A 24,823-nucleotide genomic window follows, 5' to 3' on the forward strand; every position below is an offset into this window, starting at 1 on the left:
AATGTTGCTCAGTGATTTACCTGGTCACTGTCACACATTGGCTATATGCTCCACATGCAATCTTGGTCAGTGTCTTTCTGTCAGCAATTTTTTATTTGTATTGATAAGTGCATTTAATAATTCTTATTATCTTTTCCAGTGTAGCTTATGTTGTGGCTGAAAAGGGTCCTGGGACCAGTTCACTTTCCTGGTTACCAAAGTATAAATAAATATGAACTAGAAAAAAAGAGGGGGAACATGACATAAATAATTGAGGAACGAGTAAAGCACATTTTAAGTCTGCATCATTCATGAGAGAGGAAAATCCTCCCACTGAAGGCATTGGGAAGTAGCAGACAGAGTAAGTTTAGAGTCCTACTACTTGTCACTGGTAAATGTACAGCAAGGATTATTTACTGCAGTGAGAGTTTTCACACCTCAGCATGAGAGTATGGGGGTGGGTTTATCAAGTTTGTTAGGACTACAAAAGACTCCTCTTACAAAAAAAAAAAACAGTTTTTATCTGCTTTCTTTTGCTGCAAGTAGCCAACAGCTCTTTATAGCACAGAACAAGCTCTGGCAGACAGATAAAAGAGGCTCAGTCAGGAAAACAGAGAAGCAGCTCTTTACAGAAGGTGTGTTTAGATGACAGTGCTCCACAGTCTTGCCATTATATTTTAATCGAATGAGAAAACAATACTTCCTTATGTCTGACATGAGTCGTCTAAAGAGGACTTGAAATGTATTCTGGGAAGAAGGAAGGAAAGCAAGAAAATAAGATCACGTTACCAAGGCAGGGCCCCATCATCCGCCATTTTGAGAGAAACACATTAAAATTGTAAAATGAGCACTTGGAGTGATTTTGAGGCATTAAAATAGCTAAAAAACAAAGATACAATGAAAAAATGTTTTTTGAGTTCTAAGGTGGAGTTTTCATTTAATGGTACAAAAAAGCATAAATCTCACCTTGAGAGTCTGTAGGATACTGAATACAGGGACATTGCTTCTATCCTCTCATGGTATTTCAGGTTTTAAAGGCTGGGATCTTCTTAGTTAGGAACCCTGAGGTCTTTCTAGTTTGATATGTCTAGTAATATATATTCCAAAGACAGTGTTGTACTTAATAAGTGGCCTGATCAATTCTGAATATAACAGAACAATGACCTCTTAAGATCTGCACTAAATAGAAGGATTTTCTCACTGTTGTTGTCACATGGTCATAAAAAGAAGGACTTATCAATCCATATTCAAAGGTTCCTAACTACATTTTCACATTGTAATGGGATATGGGTTCATAGGTAAGTATTAGGCTAGCTGCCCTTGCAGGCCATTTAAGCCTAGCCAGTTTCCCTTTTCATGCTTAAATAACCTATCCTATTTGGTTACAGGATTATAGAAGTTTACTAGGCTAGTGTCTCTACAGCCTAGCCATTCATATCCAATTTTCCGAGTTATCAATATCCGTGGGCTAGAACGGCTTTGGTATATGCCTGTGGCTTAAGGCATCTACAAACTGCCCCTGTCCATAAGGGCCACTGGTGATAAGCCTTGGGTGAATTTGTGATTTTCATGCATTAGTCCATATTGCATTTGAATAGGTTTAGGGAAGAGCTCTGTTTCTTATGAATGGGGAGTCTGTTCCAGAGAAGGTGTTATATTGTCTATTATACAACACACCCCATTAATATTCAAAAACATGCATGCTGATTGGTCAGCGTGCACGTTGTAAATCAGAGTTATAGTAATGGAAAAAGTTCCGGTCGCCTGGACTTTTTCCATTACTATAACTCTTTCTTCTCACTGTTTCGCTATGTTAAACGAGTTTAACATAGCGAGACAGCTTTAAAAAAAGCAACGGAGATTCTCCGTTGCTTTTTTTAAAGCTGTCTCGCTATGTTAAACCCATTTAACATAGCAAAACAGTTTGTAAAAAGCAACGGAAATCTTGCTTTCTCCGTTGCTTTTTTCAAAACTGTCTCGCTATGTTAAATGGGTTTAACATACCGAGACAGCTTTAAAAAAAGCAACAGAGATTCTCCGTTGCTTTTTTTAAAGCTGTCTCACTATGTTAAACCCATTTAACATAGCAAAAACAGCTTGTAAAAAGCAATGGAGATCTTGCTTTCTCCGTTGCTTTTGCCCACAGTTCTGATGTACTGCATAGGCATACGCATGTGCAGTACATCAGAACTGCCGCAGAATACCAGACAGCTGTGGAAGGGCAGCAAGGAGGCATTATACAATGTCATTATTTAAGAAAAGTAATTATTTTTTTTTCTTAAATAATGTCATTATAGCAATAACCCACTTTTGGGTGTGGGTAATGCTGAATTTACCCACGGTTGGCTTTGTTTGGCCACTCGGGCTTTGCCATCATGACCAAACCATGCCAACCGTGGGTAAATCCAGCATTACCCACACCCAGGCGTGGGTTATTGCTATTTTATATATGCTGAGTGGAGGGGTTGTCTCCTAAATGTGGTGATACTGCACTTTTTTGTGTTTAATATGAGCCCATTTTCAGTTCATTAAGTATTTACTAGAGCAAGTTGTTGAGGAAGGGTTCAGGTATCAGAGGAGGATATCATGATAACTTGCAGTGTGCAGTCATCTTCAAACGTAGTTAGACAGAGGTCCTGGTTTCCAGTCTGGTAATTGGAAAATTAAATGCCAGAAAGCAGGGATCCCGACAGCAAACCATGGGGTATACCACTGGTTACTGGCATACAATCTGATGAGGCACCTGTCACTCTAACAGCATGAGTTCTGTCATTTAGTTGTTTTTCTATCCATCTTACCACATACGGATCTATTTGTAAAGTATTCAGCTTATTTATAATGCCTGCCTGGGGTGTAGTGCAAAAATGCCAGGTTAAAATACATCATGCAAACAGAACAACCACCTTTGACAACCTGTGTAACCATAACAAAGAAGCTAAGAAGCTAACCAGATTGATTAGGCAGGATCTTCTCTTCAAAAAGCCAAACGGCAGAAGGTCAAGCCTAATTAGATTTTTGCTACAATTGTTGAGTTATAAAATGTTCCATGACTTTGCAGATGAAACTCATCTGGCTGATGAACATATAATTTCCAGGCTTCATGATAGGACTGCCCTTATGTAGGGATATTGCAACTCTGATGCTACAAGCTTCAGAGGTGAAATCTGTAGCTAAACTTAGGTTAGGCAGTCTAAGGAGTGGCTGTGTGAGGGAATGCTGGGTACTAATGGCACATCCAATCAGGTTATTTTTACATTTGCTTTATTGACAATATTTTTTTTCACTGGGAAGAGACAATAAGGAACAACTAGAGATCTTTATAGAGTATCTCAAGGCCACCCCTGATTTTTGGATTTTAAAAAACTGCAACACAAGCAGAGTATAACTCATTTGGATATATTGGTATATAGAAAAATGAGAATAGCGGGAATTAATTTTAAATCTACATGTAACAATTCCCTGTTTATATTACAACAGTATGTACCCAAAGTGTGCGAGAAACAACTTGTTCAAAATCATGAAATATAAAATCACCAAGATGGCAGCTGAGGAGAATGTTAGGAATGGCATTCTTTAAAACAGTACACAAAGGATTCGAAATAATGAGTATCCAGAGGAAGTACTGATGAACTGTTCTAGTTTGACTAACAAAAGTATAAGCAAAAATAAAAATGAAAAGTATGGGAATGCTAGTATAATACTAACTTACAATATTGACATTATAGCCATTAAAAACATCATTGGCAGTAAATGGAAAATTCTTAGTGCAACCAAGAATTATCTATGAGTGTTAGGGAGCGACTCAAGTTTAATGCACGAGCATATAATATAAAAGGGATTTTAGAAAGCTGAGTACATGGAAGTGAGACAGCAAATATTTTTAGGAAAAACAACAAACAGAAAACTAAGTATAAATGTGTATAAGTGAGTGGGATGTAAGCCATGTACAAATATTTTGCATGGACTAAGTATTTATTGTTCTAACACTATGAAAACTAACAAACCACCAGGGAGGTTAACTTGTGAGATGCATTATGTTGTTTATTATGCAATATTTACATCAGGTGAAAGTTTCTATACAGGGAAGACTAGTAGGAAATTAAAAAGTAGAAATTTGGAACATTTGGTAGGGACTGTGTCAACCCCTCTCTGGGTCAGTAATCAAAGAGCCTCAATCCTCACCATTGACACCTGTGGGGAATGTTCCACTTCAAATGCAAATAGATACATGCAGTATTTCTAGAGGCAGCTCTCTGCACCAATTATAATTTCCCTTAAGAACACACAGGAATGCAGTCAGCAGTGAGTTTGAGTTTCTTTATATCTGTCTCCCTCCAAGACTCCAGTAGGGCTCCCCACTATCACAGCTACAGGATTAAGTCCTCAGTGTCCAAGCCAAGTCCTTCAGCACCCTGTAGCTTATTGTGTCTGACAGAAATGAGAACCATAAACTGCTGTCCACAGCATACTCTCTGGCTCAAGCGTTTCTGTCATACCAGACCCTTTTCTGCTGTTGGGCTCCTGCCAGGTTCTACTGGGCCAAGCCCATGAGCTCCCTAAGCCTTGTCCTGAGGTTTAGGACATACGCCTCAACAGACTGCTTGAGGGATTCACACTCACCCTCCCACTCATCACAAATCAAATCTATGGGCCCCCTCACCCTATGCCCATGCAGTAACTCAAAGGGTGAAAAACCTGTGGATTCCTGGGCACCTCCATGTATGCAAACAATAGATGGGGCAAATATTTGTCCCACTCTCTCTTAAACTGGTCTGCAATTGCCCGTAGCATGGTCTTTAGAGTAGAGTTTAACCTCTCCACATGACCATTAGTCTGGGGGTGGTAGGGGGTAGTCCTTAGCTGCTTCACCCCACAGTGCTCCTACAGACAAGCCAGCAGGTCTGACATAAAATTGGCACTCTGTCAGTCAGTATTTCTTTTGGGAAACCTACCCTGCTGAAGATCTCTAGCAAAGAATTTGCCACCTTCTCTGCCTCAATGGAGGACAATGCCACTGCATCAGGGTATCTTGTACCATAATCTATTACCACTAGGATATACTTCTTCCCTGTGCAACTTGGGGTACTCAGAGGCCCCATAATATCCATAGCTACCCTCTGAAATGGCTCTTCAATCACAGGCAAAGGCATCAAAGGAGCTTTGACCTTGTCTCCTGCCTTGCCTATTTTTGGCACTGCTCACAGGTCCTGTAGTACCCTATCACATCCCTGGCAATCCCAAGCCAATAAAAGTTCTGCATAACACATCTCTTGGAACACTTTATGCCCATATGACATACAAAAGGAATGTCATGGGCTATGGCTAGAAGTGCCAGATGGTAGGCTCTGGGCACTACCAACTGCTGTATTACCTCACCTTCTAGCCCTACCTTAGGGGTCCACTCTCTATACAGTAACCCTTTGTTCTAGTATACAGACTCCCCTTTTCCTTGAGAATCAGGTGCTTTCCTAGTTACCTCCCTCAAGCCTTGTAATGTAGGGTCTGAGATCTGAGCCTGACTGAACTTTCTTTTTGTAACCCTTCCCAGCTCCCCTTCCACAGGAAGTCTGGTATCCTCTGACAGCAGTGTGTCACTGTCAGCCTGGGTACTACTCCTCACCTCTGCCTTTGCAGTCACCCTTTCCAAGGGAACATCAGTACCTACCAGCAGTTGTGGCTCATCTTCAGGCTCACTGCTACAGGGTAGCTCCCTTCCTGAATTAGCCACATCACCAGTCTTGGCTTCGGGGATGCCATCTGTCTGGGTCTCCCCCAGGCTACCAGACCCACATGCCTGTCACCAAGCCTAACTACATGTCACTGCATGCATACAAGGTACTGTATTATTAAAATCATTCCCTATCAAGACATCTGCAGGGATATCCAGAAACACACCTACTTGCTTGCTTCCTTTTCCACCCTGCCAGTCAAGGTGAACTCTAACCAAAGGTATTTGGAATGGGGGTCCCTCCTAAAGCTCTGACTGGAATAGACTGCCCAAGCAAGTAGTGCTCCTCTTTAACCATTGTAGGCTTCATAATTGTTAGGTCAGAGGCAGTGTCTCTCTTAGTAGTGGCCTGTTTTACATCTACTAAGACAGGGTATAACGTCTTGTGGCAGTTTGGTACCCTTGTTGTCTCCAGGCAACTTGCTGTTGGAATTCTGTCATTCCCACTTACTGGCTTCCCCACCTTGCCTCCATGGACATCTATATGCTACATGGCCCCATTAGATACATTTAAAACATTTAACCCTAGATCCTGGCTGTATACCAGAACTAGTGGCTTTTCCTGCTACTGGCGGACTCTGTTGGGTGGTTTAGGCTACCCACCATGGGTTCCTTTAGATCCATGTGCAGCACTGGGTATCCCTTTCCTGTGCAGTGATGCCCTGCTTCCTAGATATAGGTTCCCTCAACAAAAGGTCTGCTAGCCCTTCTATGAAAATAAGTGCTTAGTTCAGCAATATTTTCACACAAACTTTCATCTGCCTTGCACCTATGCTCACAAACCTTTTTTTATAAGCTTCGGGTGCTAACTTAAAACACTCTAATAAACAATTTTTAACTGTATTATAATTTATGCAATCAGTATCAGACAATTTAGAAACAGCAATTACAGCCTTACCATGGACTAAGGTGGTCAGGAACCATACCCAAGGGATCAACATTAAACTGTTTACAAACCTTTTTAAACATATGAATAAAGCTGTCAAAATTATCCCCTCTTAAATTGTGTAAGAAATTCACTGACCTTTATTGCTGCTGGCGTTCGGGTACTCCCTTCCTCATTACCTCCATGACCCAGGCAAAGAGTCAACATTTCCTTTTCATGTTGTCTCTGCCTTTCATTTTCTTTGGCTTCCAGATGTCTCAGCCTCTGTGTCAATTCCAATATCATTTGTTTCTATTTCTCATTTCTTCAGCCTCTAAAAGAGCCTTACAGAAACAGATGCTTGGTGCCAGAGCCATGGGCTCAAGCTCAATGCCAAGAAATTCATAGTTATCCCCTTTGGGAAAAAACATGTACCTGTGAATTACCACATATGTGGCAGTACATTAAACACCGAAAGTGTGATAAGAGACTTAGGGAAAAAAGGTGGACAGTGGTCTCACCTTCGATAACCACATTGCCACAACAATCAGGAAATCCTTCTATGTGGCACACCTCATCACTAAGGGCTTTTCATCCAGAAAAAAGGAGGTCATTGTCCCACTGTACTCATCCCTCATTAGACCCATTATAGAATACAACGCCCCATTTGGTATGTACCTCTCAAGACATCTGCAACAACTGGAAAGGCCACAGAAATACCTCACTAAAAGAATCACAGGCCTAAAGCAGATGCCCTACGCTGACCACCTTAAAAAACTCCAGCTATACACTGTCGCATATCGTCTACTCAGAGGTGATCTCTGCTTAACATACAAGGCCATGTCAAACCCAGAGCTGTTGGACATGCTACACTTAAAGAAATCCCAATCCCTCAGAGCCACACGCTCCAGGGATCTAAACCTTGTCATCACAATAAACAAAACATGCTGGAGGGATAGGTTCCTGACCCCAAGACTCCCCAGACTCTGGAATAGACTGCCCATACATGTCAAGCAGAGTGCCTCTTTGGGCCTCTTCAAAAGGAATCTTGACGATTGGATGGGAGAAAGGAAATTCACCCCGGGGATCACGTCAGTCACCCTGCTAGACAGGGGTCCAGGGAAGTAAATAGTGTGAGAAGAAATAGCCAGAGAATTGTTATGGCTAGGCTTGTATAGGTCCTAGGGCTGATAGCCTAGTACCAACCTATGAACTCTAAATGCCACAGTCTATCTGCTGATTTTATTTCCAACTGTTATGCCTCCAATTCAAGTCTCTTTAACTTCAGAAGGATTTTTAAGTCCTCTGTGGAAAGGATGAACTGTCCATTTTCTGAGAGTTGTACATCCCCAAGGCCAGTCTGGTTGTCCTCCTGGTTGTTGGTCTGTGATGCAGCTGTAAGTAAGGCTACAATCATTTCTGCTTTAGTCAGGTTGGCATGCACCAATCCTTTGTCTTGGCACATCTCAGGCAACTGATTCCTTGTCAGCTTGCCATACTCCTCTGCTGACTTCCTTGCCTGCTCTCCCTGACTAACTAAGCTAACACAAAATAAATAAAACTATTGTGATATGAAACTCTGAATGTCTACCTTGTGGCTGCTTGAGAGAACAAACACCTTCTTTAGTGACCACTGTTTACAGGCTATAGGAGTTCAATATCCACACCACTGAATCCCAATATGTGGATATCCCACCACTGCCAACCGATAATGTGATGCCCCACCACTGGACCAGTAATCAAGGATCCTCAATCCTCACCAGTGGCAACAGTGGGGAACATACACTGGTAGGATGACAAGTACACACACAGTATTTCCAGATGCAGCTCTCTGCATCAAGTGCAATTTCCCTTAAGAGCACACAGAGACCACAGCCAGTGCAGGGCTGGTTTCTCCCTCTTTCTCCAGATCACCAATAAGACTCCCCACTGGCATAGCTATAGAGTTGAGATATCAGCTGAGTGGCCAAGCCAAGACCTCCAGCACCCTCTCTGTCCAACCAGTGTGTTTTGTCCCTACCCAAGTAGCTGACACACACACTCTTTGAGGTTTGATTTACACACACACACACACACACACACACACACACACACACACACACACACACACACACACACACACCGGGAAAGGCTGGCACAGGTTTATTAGCTATGCCCCCCTTTTGCCCAGAATATAAGGTAGTTATCACTGCCACCAGCCAACTCCTTATCAGCTACATTAAGGCTCTTCACAAAGGGTGTCCAATCTTACTGTGTAATAATACAAATGGTAGTTTGACCAAAAGCAAGGCTATTAGGAGTGGTCCACACAGTGTCACCAGATAAATATGCAAGTACTCTCAAAATATAACTATCTCTAGACTGATCAGCCACAATGAAAGGTTTAAATATATTTAATAATAAATAATAAAAGAACAAGAAAATACTAAGTATATATTCACAGTGACATCAGAGTTCAAAACCACAGGAAATATTTAAAACAACATTGCAGGACAGTCTCAAATAAATAAAGAAAAATATTTAAGCTAAGCTTTGCTATATTCCTGACTATATCTAAGAGAGTTACTATACTTTAGAAACTTACTTACAGAGCAAGACAGATGTGTGGTGAATGGATCTTGTCAGGTTCAAGAGTGAATACAGAATGCCCAGTCTCTCTCTAAAAGAGTTCTCAAATTAATATCTCAAATATTACTGCTCAGATAGTTTGCAGAATGACATAATTTCTTTTCATCTGACTCTATCCCAGGTGAAACCCCCGCAGCTGGAAGCTGGGAGTATTTAGCATCTACCTGTGAAAACACATAGACCTCAGATCTTTAGCAGATGCAGGAAATCATAAAACAATTGCATTCCTTCATACTTTCAGAGGTAGCAATTAGTTCACTCCAAAGACAATACAGAAAGCTTCTCAGCAGAGGCATTATGTCTCCAGCCTAGCCTATAAAGTAATGTCATTTCAGTTATTTTTCTGATGTTAACCTTCTGTATTCCATTTTCCACTGTTAAAAATATATACATTTAAACAGTTAGAATAGTGCATGTAGATTTCTATTCTATTCCAGTAGGGCACACTGTGTTTACAGTTTAAGTACAAGCACTTTGTAAAATACCCTTTTAACATACGTCTGTACAGACCAATTTGATATACACAAGACATTCAATTTGAATACATTTGTGACACTATTACATAGATTTTATTTATTTTTTATTTTTACATTTGTTAACTAGGTTTATCTGACTGGGCCCAGAGAGCCCTTTCCAGCAGAGACCCGAGGAGAAAAGCTCCAGAAAAGTAATTAAAAATAAGAAAAAAAAAACTAACAATTCAAGATGCAAGACACTAATAAGTACAAAAAAGGGAGAAATATACAATACAAATATATACAAGGCAAAACTACAGTATTTTGAGAATGCTGTAACAATATGTTTGAGAAATTGTTTACATTAAGTTATTTGCAAGGAATGTAGCTATGTCTAAAATAAAAAAAAAATAGAGTAACATCATGGCATAACACAACAAAGATGCATTTAATAGCATATATACTAAATGCAGAGAGAGAAATATATGTAGACAGTTTAGGTGGATACCAGGCAGATATGTTAATTGAGAGAAGAAGAAAAATTCATTAGGTAATTTCCTGACAAGTACAGATCCATGCGTGTTGGAAATAAATTTTTAGTTGCTTTTTGAATTTGTCACTTTTGGTAGTGGAGGAAGGGACAATGGAAGTTTGTTCCATAAGTATTCAATTGAATGACTGTAAAGTATTTTTCCAATAATTTTGTTTGGCTTCATCACCTGCAGAAGGTTTTGTTGTGTGCTTCTGAGGTTACGATTGGGTGTGTAGGGTGTAATTATGGATGTAAGGGCAGGGCAGGATCATGCTGATATTCACAAATGACATAGAATTATTTACAAAATTCCAGATAGCTGTGCTGGCAGTAGTTCTCTTTGTCACAGGCTGTTATTGATTCTTGGATGTTTGGAAACACAGGGTAGGGAATCTTTTATCTACCTTCTGCTTTCCGTGTGGAATTCATTAATTTCCCTTCTTAAAATTAATAGTTTACAGGCCTATTAAAGTAGGACCTTGAAATACTATCTGTATAACAAAGTTTATTTGACCTCCTGACAGGAAGATAAATAATATCATAAAACAGTAATATATATATATATATATATATATATATATATATATATATATATATATATATATATATAAATTTAAGTTTTATCAACTGTTTTAATATATTTGATTTATATGTCTGCTATTAGCATCTAAAATATTGTTATATAATTCGTTGTTCACAGTCCTTAGATTTAATCACTATTAAATAAATATTAAATATTAAGTTATGCTATTACAGGAAGAAATTTCAGTTATTTTATTAAAACATGCTTTACTTTAGAAAAGATGTATGGCTGGAGAGTTAATATGCAAATAAGAAAAAAGAAGAGCTAGTTAAGAAAAAGGGAACCGAGACTACCAGATGGTGGTCTCAGTTAAGGAGAACAAAAAATGCTATTGATTAACTATTTCAGCACTTTAAAAGAGCTAACAGGAAAATAATACAGGCATGCTGTTAGATGAATAGGCTCTCGATTTGGAAATTATTGTTTCAGAATTTGCATAGTTATCCTATTGTCAGTCAGGAAAAATATATCAGAAAATACCAAGAAGAATGGATATTCACTGCACCTACACAAAACTTAAAAGATAGTTAACATTTCTACCAACAGGAGACCACACGCACTAAAACAGAGCTTCAGGAATTAACAAACTAGTTATCTATACTGCAGTCAATATTTCAACCAGGTCTAGATTACTGGAATCGAGCAATGTGGTAGTAATGTATAAAGATAAAGCTAATACGATGCATTTGATTAACTATAAATCAGTCTTCAGAATGCTGTATCAAAGGGATTTGGTTGACTAATCAAGAGCAATTTGCTGAAGTCCATTTGCATGAAAATGCTTGACAGAAATGGATCTTCGGTGAAAAAATACCATTTACAGTTTCTTTTGGTTATCCGTCATCCTCTGAATGTGAGGTGTGGGTGATGTCAGTCCACAAGAAAATCTTTTTATGATCAGTTTTCACTGAAGTGCTATTTCAGTCAAGCAGGATGGGATTCATAGAGATACACTGCACTTCTGAGCAAACTTTCCGTGCTAACACAGGGAGACATGGAATAATAAAAAGAAAACATGATGTGTGTATGGACATCTAGCTGTACTTTAGTGTGCTTAAACATGCCATGTAGTAAATGTGCAAGTGAACCTCACAGTGAAGTGAAGCTGTGAAGTAAAATCCTTAAACAGAAGCACAAGAGACAATACATTCAGCAGCCAGATGTCAAACTGTGTGATCTTGTGAATAAAAAACATGGACTCAGACTGACATATCTCAATATAAAACTACAGTTTGTAACGGTTAGGCAGCTACTGTGCTCATTGATAGGATGGCACCGGACACCACACACAGCTAAGTAGGTATATATTATTTACAGCTGCACTGTTATGGTATCCATGTATGTGGAATTCTGATGGATTCATAAAGGGAAGGAAAGTGGTGTACAGGCAAGTAGGCAAAGGGAAAGAGCAAATAGAGGGTCACACAAATTGGCAACATATGGGAGTATGCAGGATGGCTTGAAGGAGGACAACCTTTTTTGTAGAAATGAGGACCCATTTCTTTCCTTATATGGACAGAAGGCAAGGGAGGAAGTGGCAAATGGCAAAACGGGGTAAGAAATGGGATTAAAATAATGTTTAGGGGCAAACAGTCAAACAAAGATGAAAGTGCATGCAATAATAGGAGGAGACATGGGATAAACAGAGACAAATAGAAGTTAGAAAACTGATGATGGGAAGAGTTGACTAATGTACAAGGAATGGGCTGGGATAAAAGAGGCATGGAGAAGATATGACTTGGGGTAAGGGGGTTATAAATAGCTGGCTTGTCACCTCACACATCAGCTCTGATGGATATAATGGTGATCCACCCCACATGATGTATCAGGATGGCTGTTGGTATGGTCATACCATCTCCTGACAGCCTAATTATAGGGATTGGGCACTTGAATGACTCTGCAATCCACTCAAGGAGGATCTCCATCCAGACCATATATCTACTCACTGCCCTCTCCACTGCAACTACCACCTTCTGCTTCAGCTATGGCTGGGCCACCCCAGACAATGCAGGCACATTAATTATCTGCCAGAGAGGAGCCAGAACCCCTCCAACAAACCACTCCCAACCTCATTGCCCTCAAGCACCTCAGCCACAGTCTCAGCAGGAGCAAGATGAAGTGGACACATCTGCTGAGCAAATTTATCATTTGGACCTTCAGTTAGGAGACAAAATGAGAAGGTAGCCATAGGTGAATCTAGCCATTAGTTAACTGTAAGTATCCTGTACATGGAGACATGGGCAGTGGGTGGGACAACACATAAATAGTACAATCATAGACAGGCTCTAATACTAATGGCGAACAAAAAATGTATTCATTTATTTATCTTTAAAAAATCCCTTTTAAAGGAAAATTAAATGAACCAGTGTTAAGTAAAGTATTGTTAGGGCAATTTCTTAAAATAATTTATAACATAGATGGATCTCCCAGAAAAATACCCTATTGGAGAACAGACATTCTCGAAGAGAGTATTAATGTATAAGGAGGGCCCGCATATCAAATTCACACCTTCACATCAGCATATGAAGCTACTGTGAAGCATTGACTGGCTAAGGAACAAATGGCCACCATCTTGTTTATGCAGCATTTACAAAACCTTGCAATTTTACTTTACAGCAATTTAAAGTACAATTGTAAGTTTGTTTAACAAGAAGTTACTTCAGCTGCTCCAATAATTTCTTTTCATTTTCTATTTATTTATTTTTCCTACACTCACTAAACTTTTACATTTAGCAAACAAGGAAAAGTCAAAGCAAAAGTAATGCAGGTCATTACTAACATGGGCAACCATTGCTCTACATGTGCATATGAGTATGTTTTTGTCTGTGTGCCTTTGCATGTGTGTGACGTAGATAGACAGCAGTCTTAGATCAGAACTTCCTTGCTTAAGAATTATGGATAAAACCAACAATAATGGAGTACCTAGGACCCAAAACTGGGAACAATTTTTAATAACTTAATTCACTAAACATTGGTAGAACAAGTAGGTTTGCATCAAGATTTTTTTCCTGAATAAGTATGAAACTGTAATGTCTGAATTTATTACCTGACTGTAATCCGCAGAGATGTTTAAGAAAAATCATACATCCTTCAAGGGACAAATCAAAAATATGAGGCAAAATTAGGGCTGTTCTGTAAATTCAGCTATGGCTGAAAGGTCTGAGGGGGTAGAAAGAAGGAAGAGTTAAATGCTTTGCACTGTACATATTTTTCATTCATTTGACTATAATGAATCATCTGTGGTTTACACAGTTAAAAAAGTGGCTCTGATTATTGAGTGCATTTCTTTGTGCATGCATATGCGCGCTCGCATATCTGTGTGTGTGTGTGTGTGTGTGTGTGTGTGTGTGTGTGTGTGTGTGTGTGTGTGTGTGTGTGTGTGTGTGTGTGTGTGTGTCGCATGATCGCATGTGTATTTGGACATTAAATAGCTAATGTATATATCTGTGTTTTGGAGGGTAGATACATCCTCCAACAACAATTCCATATCCTACAGGTACTATGAAAGATTAGGTGGAGAACTATTTTACACCCAAAATACAAAAAGAATGTATATACACTGATAATAAAACAAATACAAAATAATGTAACAGATAGCCATTTTGTAAGTGAACTAATGTCCTCCAGAGTGGGCATTATAGAGTGAATACCAGACCTTGAAGGGGTGGAGAGGCTTTTTGCTTGTGGCATCAGGCCTCAAAACACCTCCGGGGTAGTCAGTTATTTCCACAATAGCATCCACCCCAAGAAATTTATTGCTTGTTTAATTCATATTCATATTTTTGCTACATAGTTTTACTTACATTTATTCAGTAAGGGGGGGGGGTGCTACTGCATGTTCACTTCAGACAAAATGCTGGATGTAAAGGTATTTACCTCTTAGTTCACAAATTGAACTGTAATTTTGGAATACACGGTCGACAAAAGGAGGCTTAGCAGCACACTGGAACTACAAAGTCCTGAATACTGGGAATTAAGGAGCAATAAAATCTGCTTACAATAGGCCTTCTCAGATCCATTTTTGATAAGAACTTGGACCGAAGCTCCAAAGGCAGTGGTGTTTCCATATTCATAAAGGATGCGCACACCTCCAGACTGGTAGCCCAATATAACTCATCTGAGATACTTCAGGTGCAGCTAACATTGGGTAAGACAGCGATTCAGGTTGTACCCTGCTATAGGTCCCCAACCATGTCCCAAGACTCGCACTCCACGTTCCTAAGCACCCTGGAGAATATTAGGGTCCAACCCAACACTCTCATACTGGGCGACTTCAACTACCTCTCCATTAACTGGAAAACTACTCATGTATCAATGCACTTGCCCAATGCCCTGGACCAACTCATTCTTACCCCCATTAAAAGTAGCAACATCCTTGACCTGGTCATTACTAACATGGGCGACCATTGCTCTACACCAGTAGTCAACTCCTCCCTGGTTAGATCTGACCACAAACTAATCACCTTGGAAATCTACATCCCTCCCACCCCCACAAAGGTAACCACCATGAAAAACTTCTCCAAAGCTAATTTTGGGCTCCTAAAAAGAGAGGTGGCTAACTTCACGGCACCCATGCAAATGGAGAATACTTGCATGACCTCCGAATCATACATGAATGCACTGTACAAACACATACACAAATGCATAGATCTCACCATACCCAATAGAACCAAGACACTCTCCTCAAAAAAAGGAAGCCAATCTGGTGGTCCCCTGCCATAAACAAACTCTACAACAGAAGGAGGAAACTGATGTGGAATAAGGTGAAGTCCCAAGACTGGAAAAACTCCCTTATCAACCTCAACAAAAGGTTAAGATCCCTCATCAAATCCTCTAAAGCTAGCTATGAAAACAGAATTGCAGCAGATAGTAAAGACAACCATAAGGCCTTCTATCGTTATATAAAGAATCTCCACGGCAATACCCAGATTTGCTCTGAGCTACCGCACAATGGTACCTCCTATACCATGCCAAGAGATATTGCCAATATTCTGGCCGACAGATTCAGTGCCAGCTTTACCCCTCTCTCCCTCCCCAAAGGACCAATCATAATACCAGTAGATTGCCAGGCATCCAGTATTACTGCTGCACAGGTTAAAACAGCACTGTCCAAGGCCAAGAATACAGCTTCTATGGGACCTGACAATATCCTCGGCTGTGTTCTACATGAACTACAGAATGAATTGGAACCTCACCTGTGTGCCCTGTTCAGTCACAGCCTCACTTCAGGCTTTGTCCCTACCGAAAGGCACACTGCTACAGTCATCCCTCTCCACAAGGGAGGAGCGACTACAGACCCTGGGAATTATTGCCCCATTAGCCTGATGAGTCTGATATGCAAAGCTATGGAATGCATCATCATGGACCTAATAAACAAGGATATAGGGAATCTCCAAACTCTGGATCCTACACAGTTTGGTTTTGTGAAGGGTAGATCATGCCTGCTCAACTTGGTCAGCTTCTTTGAGTCAGTCACCAGAGCTGTGGATAAAGGCAAGGTGGTTCATACAGCCTAACTTGATCTGGTCAAGGCTTTTGATACCATTCCCCACTCAGGAATCATAGGAAAAACTCACTAAGCTAGGCATCAACCCCTATATCACTAGGTGGGTTGCAAATTGGCTCACAGACAGAACCCACAGTGTGAAAGTAGCTGACTTTAAGTCAGACTGTCGACCAGTCATGAGTGGAGTCCCACAGGGTTCGGTTCTAGGTTCTCTCCTGTTTGGTATCTACTTCTCTGAAGTCCAGGCCAAGATGAAGGGACTCTGGCTGACAAAGTTCACAGAAGATTGCAAGTTGGGAACTATTATTAACTCCTCAAGTGATGCTGACATACTACAGAAAGGCCTCAATGAGACAAACGACTGGTGCCAGAACCATGGCCTTAATCTCAATGCCAAAAAATGTGTCATCATTCCCCCTTGGGAAAAACCCAGTTCCCTTGAATTATCACATTGATGGTAGTCCACTGAACACAGAAGGCGTTATGAGAGATTTAGGAACACAGGTTGATAGCAACCTCTCTTTTGACTACCGCATTGCCACTGTGGTCAGGAAGTCCTTCTATGTGGCACATCTCATTAATAAGGGTTTTGCATCCAGGAAGAAAGAGGTCATTGTCTCCCTCTACTCTTCCCTCATTAGGCCAATCATAGAATACAATGCCCCATTTGGCATGTACCTCACCTGCAACAATTGGAAAGGCCATAAAAGTACCTCAGAAAGGGGATCCTAGGCCTTAAACACTTGGCCTATATGGACAGACTCAAAAAACTCCAACTATTCTCTGTCTCATATCACCTACTTAGAGGTGATCTCTCCTTGACTTACAAAGCCATGTCTGACCCAGCTCTGTTAGAAATGCTACATCTAAAGAAATCCCAATCCCTCCACACTACATGCTGCAGAGACCTCAACCTCATTACCACAATCAACAGAACATGCTGGAAGGACAGGTTCATGACCTAAACACTGCCCATGCTATGGAATAGACTTCCCATACATGTCAAGCAGAGCACTTCATTGGCCTTCTTCAAGAGGAATTTTGATGAGTGGATGGAAAATAGAAATTTCACCCCAGGGATCACTCCAGTGGCGCTACTCGACAGAGGCACTATGAACTAAGATTGGGTGGCATGATGCCAGGGTAATCCTATGGGCTAGGCTTGTAAAGGCTCCAAGGCCATTAGCCTAGTACACACCTATGAACCTATGAGCCTATGAATAGCACCAGATGAGTGAGCAGCCTGTACAGTAAGTAATCAAGAGGGGGGTTTAAGTATTTAAGAGTATAAACTACATGAAAAAAGAAGGGATATGTGGTTTTGTGAGAACATAGTTATCTTATGGAACAAGTCACTAGAAAAATTAGAACATTATCCAGATAACCTTAACTTAAGCAAGATGGAAAATATAAATTATCTGGTTATAGGTATGAATGTGCCATATGAGTTAGCAGTCCTTTCCATACAAAATAAATTAGCTTTGCTAAAAAAAATAATATATATATATATATGTATATGGGTCTACTTTAGAACAATGAAATGCCACTTACCCGAAACCTATATCACTGAGACGAAAACATCAACATCCCCAACACACCGACGTCCTGGATCACTGACTAAGCACTCCAGGTAAGTAACTGCTTGGCCATCCTGTTGAATTTTGCCACTTACCCCCACAGTAGTGCAATGTCAGAGTTGGTATATTTAGTCAGGGGGGTGTGGGAGAAGCCCCCACATGAATGGGTTTGTTTTTTTTTTTCTTTTGTTTACGTGTTTGTGTCAGATGACTGAGTGGTTATTTACCTGGAGTAGTTAGTGTTCCGGGATAACGTCGGTGTGCTGGTGCTGTTGGTGTTTTTATCTCAGTGATATGGGTTTTGGGTAAGGGACCTTTTGTTGTTCTAAAGTACTAAAATAGACCAACATATATTTTATATATATATATATATATATATATATATATATATATATATATATATATATATATATATAGTCAAGTAATGCAGCATTTGAAAAAGAGTCATTAAATGAGAAATGTTTCAGTTTAAAATAGTTGTACAGTTAGGTTTTTGGTGAGTATATTTATTTACACTGTTAAAGTTTACATTTATATACACATAAACCCCATGCCATAAACTACCTTCTGAAGAGAATGAAAACAAGGAAGCAAAACACAAAATTTTATTAAAGACATAGGTGTTGGAAGGTTACATACTCTGCCTTCTATCACCTTCATGACCTAAAGATCATACTGATCAGACATCAGCCCACCTTTCTCCATAAATTTATCTTGTTTCTGTTTTTGCATCCTGTCTGGTTTTATATATCCCACCAATCTATTTTTAGCCATTTCCACATAATATGTGAAGTACAACAGAATGGAAGGGTCTCTCTACCGCATAAAATTGATGTAAGAACAATAAATAAGTCCTTTCTAATACCACTGGAGACTGTATGTGCTCAGTTTAGATCAATCAAGTAAATACAGCAGTGATAAACACTGACAAAATGGCAAATATGTTCATTTTGTTCAAATCGGTTTTGTTTGGTACAGAGAACTCAAACTGTGGTCTGCATCTAATGTTTAAGTTTTGACCGGTCATTAGTCTATGTTTTGGACAGCAGTGGGGCTTTAAACTTTAAAATAAAACTTCACAATAGCGTGTCAGCAACTAGTGAATTGAGTAACAAATAAATGCTAAAGATGCTGGATACCTTTGAAGAAATACAGAGTCAACAAGCTATAATACCACTGGTTTAATATAAAAAAATAAAAGAAACGCTTCAGAACAAGCTATAATATCACTGGATTAATATAAAAAATGAAAGAAACGCTTCAGAACAAGCTATAATACCACTGGTTTAATATAAAAAATAAAAGAAACGCTTCAGAACAAGCTATAATACCACTAGTTTAATATAAAAAATAAAACAAACTCTTCAAAACAAGCTATAATACCACTGGTTTAATATAAAAAATAAAACAGATGCTTCAGAACAAGCTATAATACCACTGGTTTAATATAAAAAATAAAGCAAACGCTTCAGAACAAGCTATAATACCACTGGTTTAATATAAAAAATAAAACAAATGCTTCAGAACAAGCTATAATACCACTGCTTTAATATAAAAAATAAAACAAAAGCTTGAGAACAAGCTACAATACCACTGGTTTAATATAAAAAATAAAACAAACGCTTCAGAATAAGCTATAATACCAGTGGTTTAATATAAAAAATAAAATAAACGCTTCAGAATAAGCTATAATACCACTGGTTTAATATAAAAAATAAAACAAACGCTTCAAAACAAGCTATAATACCACTGGTTTAATATAAAAAAAAAACAAATGCTTCAGAACAAGCTATAATACCACTGGTTTAATATAAAAAATAAAACAAACGCTTCAGAACAAGCTATAATACCACTGGTTTAATATAAAAAATAAAACAAATGCTTCAGATTTAGCGCTTTCATCCACTATAATGTGGACTTCCTCAGAATGCTTTAAATTAATCAATCAACCACTTATATACAGCTTAGGTGCCAAAATTACTGAATTCCTTCATTTAAAAAATATACACTGAAATTTTTACATAAACAATACATTTGATTTGTGAAGAGCACTCAGCATAATATGCTATATGCTATACACAACATACCATGCACTACTTGTGCAACAAAACAAATCTAAATGTGTTATATTAACTCATATAATAATAGACTTGTTTTATAAAATTGTGCTTTTTACAGTACTTAGCAATGAAGTTAAAAATCAATAGTAATTGTAATAAACACAATAAAAAATCACTCGCTTGTAGTCAGAACAAACGCCCACTGCTCCAAGTATAAATGTAGAAAATAATGAATAAAAAGGAGGAGCAAGGGCGACACAGAGTCACACAAAACCAAGCCAAGTCTCTCAAGTATATATCCAAAAGCTTTAATAAATCACTGCAGGTTGGATAAGCGCTTTCACTCATATGACAGAGCTTCTTCAGATCACATTACAAAGACCATCATTCATAGAGGCTATATATATATATACATAAAATACAGTCTCCATCAACCTATCAGATACAACAACTTATTCATATATTAATGAGAAAAACATACAAATGTCGAATACACACTCCTAATATCTATGCAAAATAAAAAATATATATAAAATATGGAGAAGAAAACAATTAACAGAGATATAATGGAATATAAATGTAATAGAGTATACCCATGAAAGGATAGTACAAGGAAGCTTGTTGACAGAAATGAAGAGTGACACTCACAGGCCTTATCAGTTTAGTCAAGAAAGACAACATGAGGAAGGGAATTCAAACGTTCATGTAGGATGGAAGCAAACACAACAGGGGAATTGTAAAAAGAACTGGAAATGGAGAAGGAACAGACAGGGATGGGGACAGAGAAATTCCAACAATCAGGATTGGGGATGGAATATGAGATAGTTATAGGAAATGAGACAAGTACTGGCTTTGACCCATTTAGAGAATTAGTTTTGCAAGGAATGAAATCTGATGGTATTATTAACAGAATGGACAATTTTAATATATATAATTACACAAATATTGTAGTGGAGGAAGAGCATTTTAAATTGTTTTCTAAAGGTATGAAATTTATACCTGAGACGAAATTCCACGTAGTTGATTGTCTAACTGCGATAAAATTATTTCTTAGAAAAATTTATTTAGCTATACAGTTTCATAATAAACCATTATTAACTTGTAAGGATGGGTTAAAGAAAAAAAGCACTTACATCCCCCCAACACACCCTAATGTAGCTGTATATGAGAAATCAGTTGTTAAAGAGATATACAGCTTACAGAATAGTGTAAGACACAAGAAAATGTTTAGTAATTTATCCAATGAAGAAATTCAATTAGTACAATGGTTTAAGAATGATAGAAACATTAGGGTAATGAAGCCGGATAAAGGTGGGGGGGGTAGTGCTATACGGCGCATATGAATACTCAAATAAAATGTACAAAATACTTCATGAGTCAGGAAATTATGTATCAGTGTCAAAAAATGAAATTAATATTGGGTACAAACTAATTGATATGTACTTGGAAGAGTTGGAAAAGTTTTTACTTGATGGGCGTATAACGAGTGACACTTATAAATACTTAAAGGTTGAGTATCCAATATTAGCAACAATAGTAGGCATACCAAAAGTACATAAAAACATTGTGGATCCACCCTTTCTTCCTATAGTATCAGGTAGCCATTCTAAAACATTTCCATTAGGAACAGCTATTGATAGATGGCTTAAACATATATACAATAAGATCCCACATCTAATTAAGGATTCTTGGGCCCTTCTTGGTAATTTAACTTCAGGTATTTGGAAAGAGGGAATTACATTCATCACAGTTGATGTGATATATTTATTCTCTTGTATTCCCAAACAACAAGGACTAGATAGTTTCTGCAATAGTATCAGGCAGTATTCTAGTTTGGAATGGGACCAGATAAATTTAATAATGGAATTAATGTCTATCGTACTAGAGTACAATTATATATACTTTGAGGGTGAACATTATAAGCAAACTAGAGGAGTGGCAATGGGGCAGCGTGTGCCCTTATATTTGCTAATCTAGTTATGCTAGACTGGGAAACCAAAAATATCTTTAAAAGTGAACACTATAAGTATATAAGATACTATTCAAGATTTTTGGACGATATTTTTATTATATGGGATGGTCCAGAACATACTATAGGGTTGTTTATTGATTATTTAAACAATACGAGTGATTATTTAAAGTTCACACACACCTATAGTACTAAAGGTATTGCATACTTAGACATGTTTATATCAAGTACAAGTAATGGATTTAAGTCTCGTATTCACAGGAAAAGTACTTTCTCCAAAAATTATTTGGAATTTTTTAGTAATCATCCTCAAAAAATGAAGAAGAATATATTCAAAGGACAGTGTATACAAGCAGCAAGGATGATATCCTCACATTCAGAAATGCTTGAAGAAATCGATTTTATAAAAGCACTATTTAGGTCCTGGGGGTACCCTTTAGAATTATTGGATGACACAAAAAAGTATGTAATAAATGAATGGGGGAAGAAATATCCACCTGTCTTAGGAAACGAACAAGCAACAAGTTTTATGGTTGTTAGCAATGCAGTAGAAAGATACAAGAGGGCATGTATCTTGGAATACACACCTCAAGTAAAGCAAATAAAAGATATATTAAGCAAGTATTTCAATATTCTCACTGTTGATAATGAGATAAAAAACATAGTAGGAGAGACCCCTTTATTTGTTTATAAAATGGGAATGAATGTAAACGTGATATTAGAGAGGAGTAATATGATTAGGAATATTAACTAACAGAGAAGGGGTACAAGAAGATGTGGAAGCTGTAGACAATGCCAAGCCATACTGGAAATTGAGGGTATTACTTTGGAAAATATAAATAAGACCAATGTAACATTTCAGTATGGTTATTGTAACACCAGCAACATCATATATATGGATGGCTAAATGTATGACCTGTCCAAGCTTTTACATAAGGAAAACAGAAAGAATGTTCAAAAAGAGAATTTACGATCATATATATGCCATAAGGAACCAGGCATATAGTTAAACATGGGAAAAGTCATGATTTCAGATTTGCTATATTAGAACAACTTAAGCAGGGACAAAGAGGGGGTAACTATAAAGCCATCTTAGGTGAGAACCTGGATTAAATGACTATATAACTATTAAACCCATGTTACAGAGGTACACTTAGTGACTGCATTGTAATACTACTCATAGAAATGTAGCATTAACAAATCAACACACATTACACACACAGCTGATTTATTTCATTAGATACATATAAGTATATGTCCGTGTTTATATTATATTCTTAATTCATTTATGATTTTATTTTTATTCTTTCATTTTTTGCCTTTTGAATAGTTTATGTAACAAGCTAATACAATCATCTCCCACTAATATCAAATAAGATAGATAGATAGATAGATAGATAGATAGATAGATGATTATCATTGTAATTAACATAATTATTACAATTACTATTGATTTTTAACGTCATTGCTAAGTACTGTAAAAAGCACAATTTTATAAAGCAAGTCTATTATTATGAGTTAATATAACACATTTAGATTTGTTTTGTTGCACAAGTAGTGCATGGTATGTTATGTATAGCATATTATGTATAGCATATTATGCTGCGTGCTCTTCACAAATCAAATGTATTGTTTATGTAAAAATTTCAGTGTATATTTTTTAAATGAAGGAATTCAGTAATTTTGGTGCCTAAAGCTGTATATAAGTGGTTGATTGATTAATTTAAAGCATTCTGAGGAAGTCGACATTATAGTGGATGAAAGTGCTAAATCTAAAGCATTTGTTTTATTTTTTATATTAAACCAGTGGTATTATAGCTTGCTCTGAAGCATTTGTTTTATTTTTTTATATTAAACCAGTGGTATTATAGCTTGTTCTGAAGCATTTGTTTTATTTTTTATATTAAACCAGTGGCATTATAGCTTGTTCTGAAGCATTAGTTTTATTTTTTATATTAAACCAGTGGTATTATAGCTTGTTCTGAAGCATTAGTTTTATTTTTTATATTAAACCAGTGGTATTATAGCTTGTTCTGGAGCATTTGTTTTATTTTTATATTAAACCAGTGGTATTATAGCTTGTTCTGAAGCATTTATTTTATGTTTTATGTTAAACCAGTGGTATTATAACTTGTTCTGAAGCATTTGTTTTATTTTTATATTAAACCAGTGGTATTATAGCTTGTTCTGAAGCATTAGTTTTATTTTTTATATTAAACCAGTGGTATTATAGCTTGTTCTGAAGCATTTGTTTTATTTTTATATTAAACCAGTGGTATTATAGCTTGTTCTGAAGCATTTGTTTTATGTTTTATGTTAAACCAGTGGTATTATAGCTTGTTCTGAAGCATCTGTTTTATTTTTTATGTTAAACCAGTGGTGTTATAGCTTGTTCTGAAGCATCTGTTTTATTTTTTTATATTAAACCAGTGGTATTATAGCTTGTTCTGAAGCGTTTGTTTTATTTTTTATATTAAACCAGTGGTATTATAGCTTGTTCTGAAGCATTACTTTTATTTTTTATATTAAACCAGTGGTATTATAGCTTGTTCTGAAGCATTTGTTTTATTTTTTATATTAAACTAGTGGTATTATAGCTTGTTCTGAAGCGTTTGTTTTATTTTTTTATATTAAACCAGTGGTATTATAGCTTGTTCTGAAGCATTTGTTTTATTTTTTATATTAAACCAGTGGTATTATAACTTGTTCTGAAGGATTTGTTTTATTTTTTTATATTAAACCAGTGGTATTATAGCTTGTTCTGAAGCGTTTGTTTTATTTTTATATTAAACCAGTGATATTATAGCTTGTTGGCGCAATATTTCTTCAAAGGTATCCAGCATCTTGAGCTTTAAACTTTAAAGGATCCTCAAAGCCTTGTCATTATTTGTTGCTGTTCTGTCTCTTGGGTAATTTCCTGGTTCTGCCATAGAGGCCGTAT

The sequence above is a fragment of the Protopterus annectens genome, chromosome 7.part0, assembly GCF_019279795.1.
Source record: "Protopterus annectens isolate FY-2018-M chromosome 7.part0, PAN1.0, whole genome shotgun sequence".
In the NCBI taxonomy this organism is placed as follows: Eukaryota; Metazoa; Chordata; order Ceratodontiformes; family Protopteridae; genus Protopterus; species Protopterus annectens.